Genomic DNA, 5,687 nt, shown 5'->3' on the forward strand with positions numbered 1-5,687 from the left:
TACTGAGGATGAGAGGGTTAGGGCAATGGTTGAAAGGGGCAAAGCAATGGCAATGATTCAATAGCAATGGGTTGATGAGAATGGGCACTATGAGTGAGGTGAATGGTCCCTTTGGCGCTGAAATCTGGGAAAGCGGGGTGGTGGAACATTTAAATCCTCTGAATCATCTGATGGCTGATTGGTATCCCTGTATCCTGTGAATCTAGGAGCACTGGAAGTCTGAGGTCTAGGAGGAGGTCTGCAAGAACTGGAGTTGGCCTGTGGAATAGAAGAACCCTGTGGACCTGGAGCATTGGAAGGAGCCTGAGGACCTGGACCAGTAGAAGAAGCTTGGTGACCTGGACCAGTGGGAGGAGCCTGAGTCTGGCCAACATTGGAAGGAGTAGAGTCCTGAGTTGCAGCATTACTGGAAGGATCTACTGGAGGGTAAAGACTGGGGGCAACATTGGTGTTGGGAGATCCTTGGGCAGACATGGTTGAAGCAAGTAAGTTGAATTTAAATCTGAAGGGTGTTGAAGGTTGATAATGGATGTGCTGATAGTGTTACTGTTGGTTGAAGTTGATTCTAAAAGCAGGAGGTTGGTTTATAAAAGGAGTAGTATGAGAAGTGTAGGTGAAGTAGTATGTAGCTGATGGTAAGAGTGTTACTAAAGCTGAAGATATCTGAAGTATAGAAAAGCCACTGTTGGGACACCACTTGTGGAACTACTCAAAGGGGAGAATAGAGCTTGGAAGGGAAATGGATAGCAACACTAGTACTAATGTAAGCTATGCAAGGGTGCTGATGAGGCTGCCTTCCTGACTAATGCTGAGGGGATGAGAGCAACACTAAGAAAAAGAAGAAAAGGTGTGGCTGATTTCTACTTGATCTTAGGAGCTAGTACTATGAGCTGACTACTGACTACTGAGGATGAGAGGGTTGGGGCAATGGTTGAAAGGGGCAAAGCAATGGCAATGATTCAATAGCAATGGGTTGATGAGAATGGGCACTATAATTTCTGTATATAAAATTCTCTATAATTTCTGCATAAGTTACAAGTGAGGGGGGAAGGACAGTTCTTATATGAAGGAAGGATGAGCACAGACAATGAGAAGTTCTGGCTATGGGAATGAAGGATGTAAAAATGAGGAAAGGTTCTGGCTATGGGAATAAAAGGTTGTACAAATGGGGAAAGTGATGTGAACATAGTAACTACTTGTAATGATGAGCACTACTGAAAGAGGTAAGCACAGATCCAATGATGTAATGTGTACAATAGGCATAGTACATAATGAGTAATGTATGTAAAGGGTTTAGTATGTGAGAAAGTATCTGTAAAAAGAATGTGATGTAATGATCCAACTAAGTTACCAATGGAATGAGTGTTGTAACTAATGAAGACTGTAAGGTTTCTGTAGGTCTTATATCCTCTATAACTACTGAACCATTGAAGATAAGGGGGAACTATGTATGAGTGACTATAGGTGAAATTTGGCGTAGAATCTGAATATTCAATAATAATGAGGTATTTGTGAAGGCTTATGGGGAAATGGGCAATGTAATGATGAATATATATAAAGGAAAGCAATAAAATACTACTTATGGTTTGGAATGGAGCACCACACCGGATCATTCCCCCTGTTCAGATATGAAGAGCATATTATTTCCATTAAGAAGTGGCATCACACCAGTTTAGCAAGCCCGTTCTCTTCCCATAGCATAGGTGGTGCCATAGGCTATTCACACTGTTCCCCTATGATATGCAACACATGCATCAGGGTATATTTACGGGTTTTTTCAACTTGGCGCATATTCTGCTTTCGGACCCGCTGATCCATGATGATATTGGTTCAATTAGCTACTTAGGTATTAGTGCATCAGCAGCGGGCAATAACTATCAATGGGTGGCAGGAGCCCGAGATCATACAAAAAAATCATGTTCAACGTTGAATCTTGGACTCAGGATTGCACTAAATAATTGGGACATATTACGAGACTGGAGATCAAACACTATCAAGTGTTGTCATAAGTCCTCGGCTGTTTTACTCAGTAAGGTTACCACTCACCAAAGCTCTACAAAATGATTTGATCCGGATTTGTTGGCTATTCCTGTTCTGGCTCTACAGATCTGACTGTTGTTCCGCAGCGCAGCCGCGATTTCCCTAGTATTTCTTTCTTTCCAAACTGAAATCAATCACAGGCCAAGCACAACAAATTGCCAGGACCGCCGTCAGTACCAGTTATGCTTCATACAACATCCCTGAGCTATCTGATCAAATTGATAAGAAAGGAAGGAGGATGATAGCTTATCCTTGCAAATTGTAAGTTCCTTGTCATCTTTATTATCACTTTTTCTGAATCATTTTACTCATAATCAACATTTTTTTTGTATCCTTTTAGATGTGACAAGAAAATTAATTGACCCATGAACAACACATCCTGCAGTAATCTCCTTAAACACGCTGCAAGCTGTGTCAAGAAGAAGAACAATATGGACCGTGCCCAGACCCTTGAATCTCTTGGAGTCACAGGCACTGGTCAAATTGACCCGCGGGAGGTGAGTAATCTTGATTAGTTGTTTATTTATGTAGCCAAATTTAAGATATTCAACATTCTTTTTGTGACAAACAGGTAATTCAGAAATGTGCAATCTGGTGTGCAGAGGCTGCACAACTGTTCTCTGCATTGGAAGACCGCAGTCTCCAGATCATCTTGCACACAACTGTCCTCAAAAACTTACCCCATTGATGCATGGTCTCAAAAGCGGTTCATGTCCTGTACACTGCGGTCATTCAGGTTGGAGTTGAAGGTGAAGAGGATTCAGTTCCATTTCTATCTCTTTGTTGGTTCTGATTGTCCCAATTTTTCTGGTCATCAGAACCACACAGGTGCATTGTATCTTGGTTTGGACGCATGGCAATCCCCCAACGGGTTCAACATTCTTGGTATAGTAATCTACTGGCTTAACAAGTGAGCCGGCGGGAAGTATCAGCTGGAATTAATACCACTTGATTTCATCAAGTTATCCCGCAGCCACACAGGCAAATACTTGGCTGAAACCGTGCAGATGGTTGTTGAAAAATTTGGTGTCGCCAGCAAGGTAAATCTTATTTCATTCTATCTCATTGACCTTGCCTGATTATCTTTTTTGGTTGGCCAGATATATGGAATTGTTTCAGATAATGCTTTTAATAAGTTTTGTCATGGGAAACAAGTTGAAAAATCTGAAGTGGCCCCACTTCAAAGGACAACCTCAATCGATACGCTGCTTAGCCCACATACTCAATCTCATTGCAAAAGCGATCATGTGACCTTTTGGACCACAAAAATGAAATCAAAAAGATACTGTAGAAGACTACAATTCAACTGATCAATCTGATGCTGAATCTGAATTCAATGATTACAAAGAGCAGATTGTGTTTTAAGGATTGGTCCATGCTTTCATTAATTGTCATTTTCATGAGTTGATCTGTTTGATTTCCATCCCTTTCAGGTAAACCAAGGGGAGAGAAGATCATAGGAACTTGGAATATGAAAATTTTGAAGAGGGGATTGCAAGAGTTTCCAAAAAAGAGGAATTGGACACAGATGACATTCAAGATGTAAGTGACAAAGACAAAGACATTGACAAATACACATCTTCAAATTGCCGACAAACGCTCGCAAAGGTGAGCCAAATAGCTTAATTTTGATTGTTGTACTCTTGAATAATAAGTCCACTGATGCACAATCTATCCTTTAGTTTTGTGTGATTCGTAAGCTGAAAAAATCACCAAACTCAAAAGCGGTGTTTATCAATTTATGCAAAGGAGAAAACTGTGATAAACCACATACTATTGAACAAGATGTCTGTACCCAATGGAACTAAACTCTAATTCAGCTCAATAGCATCATCAGATGTCACTCAGCAATGTAAGTTCAGTATGTGGTTTCCTTATAATCCATCCAACTGTCTGAAAAATGATCATTTCTTAGTTTTGAATGGCAGAAGGATAAAAATGGAAATATCAGATTGACAAGAACAACATAGAATTAGCTAACAATTTGGTGGTGATACTGCAACAGTTGTATGAAATAATGCTTCAAGTTTCAGTTGAAGGATTGGCTCAGTTATTGCATGTGGTGGTCTTCATTGATCAAATAATGGAACATCTCTCAATGATCATAGCTAAACAATCTTACCCACCCGACCCCGTCTTGAGGAATGTGTGCCGTGGCGGTTTGAAGCTTACTAATAAATAATACAATCTAACCAGCTGCTCACCCCTTTACAGAGTGGCTATGAGTAAGTTTCTGTTTCACATATTGTTTTTGTCTTCTGTATCCAATTCCTTTGTTTAACTGACTTCCAACAACACCACAACCGCTGTGCTTTGCTGATAAAAGCGCCAAAATAGCAAAGTGCAGCGGCCATCCGCTTTTCCTGGTGCCAAAAAGCAAAAGCGTCAGCGGCTAGACGTTGTTTTCAGCGTCAGCGAAGCGAAAATCCCGCTGCACGGATTTTCATTGTTAAATAGCGCAGCAATTTTTTTCCGCTTTCGCTGCAAAATAGCGCAGCAAAAGCGGCACAGCGGCTGGGAGCGCTTTTCTTTGCTTTTAGCAGCTTTTCGCTGCAGAAAGCGGTTCTAGCACAGAGCGCTGCGGCGCTTTTGCCCGCTGAGCCGCTTTTTGCTGCAAATAGCGGTGAGGGCGGAGAAAAAAGATGCACAAAAACAAACCTCAACTGGTTTGTGGGCAGGATTATCATAATTTCAGGTAAATTCACCGCTTTTCAGCGCATAGCGCAGCGATTTTGCGCTCTTTCAGCGGTTAGCGCAGCGGAAGACCCGCTGCGCGCCGCTGAAATCTGTTTTTTTTGGGTCAGGCTTTAGGCACGCCAAAAAAATGCCGGATGCACGCCAAAAAAGGCGTGAACTCCGGACCACTCCAAGATTTTTGGAGTGGAGGATCATTCACTCCAAAACCAGCCCTCATTTGGAGTGCCCAACCCGGCACTCCCGGCTGGTATGGAGTGAACACCCTGCCCACTCGATGACCGGCACAGGCCGGCCATCAAGGGCAGTATGTACACTCGATGACCGGCACAGGCCGGTCATTGAGGGCAGTATGTACACTCGATGACCGGCACAGGCCGGTCATCAAGGGCAGTACACTCAATGACCGGCACAGGCCGGTCATTGAGCGGACACACCCCTCTCAATGACCGGCATAGACCGGTCATCAAGAGACACACTCCTCTCAATGACCGGTGTAAGACTCAAAAGTGTTCCTGAGAACCTTTTGCTGAATGGAGAAGGGGATGATGGAGGTGCAAACTCTGCCCTTCTATGCTATCAGTCAACAAGACCCACCAAGCTATGCTTGGCAAGTTTTATTCAAGTGATAGGGTAGGTTGGCTCAAGATGAGTTGTTTGATTGACAAGGTATAGAGTTGATGATTTATATAAGGGTTGGTTATAATTGGTAAGGGTGAATATTGGGGTGAGTGATGAACTGAGGAGCTGACAACTGGGGAGGAGAGAGCTCCTTATATAGACAGAAGTGGAGCCCCAGAGGGCTTGTGGGTTAGGGTTTCAGCTGATCTGGACAACAGTGAGAGGGATTTTAGCTGGTGAGAGTAGATACAAATGATGTCATAATGTGTCAGGGGTACATAAATGATGTCATAAGCATGCAGTAGGGCTGCATGAAAGCTGCGTAAAGTGAC

This window comes from Puccinia triticina, chromosome 6A (genome assembly GCF_026914185.1).
Source record: "Puccinia triticina chromosome 6A, complete sequence".
Classification (NCBI taxonomy): domain Eukaryota; kingdom Fungi; phylum Basidiomycota; class Pucciniomycetes; order Pucciniales; family Pucciniaceae; genus Puccinia; species Puccinia triticina.